Genomic DNA, 1025 nt, shown 5'->3' with positions numbered 1-1025 from the left:
GTCCGCCCGGGCCCCGGGGCAGGCTGGGAAATGGAGTCTGCGTGCGGGCCCTACGCCCACCAGCATGCTGGGAGTTGGAGGCGGCGGCCGGCCGGAGCTAACACTCTGGTGCGAACTGGCTGGCGAGGCGGGGTCGGTGCTGCTGCAGTCCCAAGGAGAGCGAGCCTGGCGCCGCGGCAGCTTTTTGGGGAGGGGAGGCACTCAGCTACCAATGTCCAATGACGAGACGAATTCCCATAACCACACTCCCATGCCCACGAAACAACAAAACCCCCGTAGCTCGCTCATGGGATAGCTTAGTCTTCTTAAGCAGCAGGACTTGCTGCAGCCTGCCCAGTGTAGAGAGAAGAAAATACAAGCGATATATTGAGTTATCTCAATATGTATTGACGGATTGATTTGTTTTCTTTCAAAAACTATTTTTGCCAAGGACACCCTGCTTTGATTGCCTATCTCATTCAGAATAATAATGTCTCTTCCTTGACCTATAAGGCCCTACAAGAGATAGGTGCATCCTTGACCCTCTCACATCCTCCCTCGCCCCCCAATCCTAATCATCGTGTTACCTTCTCCTTTCCCCCTCCCTTACTCTGCTGTTAATACTGGCCTCCTTGCAGTTCCTTCAACTGGACAATCATGTTCTCATCTCAAGGCGTTTTGCCTGGAACACTCTTTTCATCAATTAGCCACACTCCCTTAATATTTGCTCAAATGTCCCCTATCAGAGACCTAACCATTATTGCTAAAATGGGGTTTCCCTTTAGTCTCTCTCGCCTTGCCTTATATTTCTTCTTAGCATTTAACATCTGAAATACATTTATGTTTTTCAGTCTTCTCTCACTTGACTAAATTCCATGTGAGCAAGGAATTGTTTTGTTTATTATATGGTCAGTACCCAGTACAAAGCCTGGTATTCAACATTTAGGAGCTCAATATATATTTATTGGATATTTATTGGATTGATAGATGGTAGGATTTAAACTCAGGTTAGGATGGTTCCAAAGCCAAACTTTGCACTACAACCA

Source organism: Pipistrellus hanaki (genome assembly GCF_964339955.1).
Source record: "Pipistrellus hanaki genome assembly, chromosome: 3".
Classification (NCBI taxonomy): domain Eukaryota; kingdom Metazoa; phylum Chordata; class Mammalia; order Chiroptera; family Vespertilionidae; genus Pipistrellus; species Pipistrellus hanaki.
Note: the sequence above shows the minus strand (reverse complement) of the source record.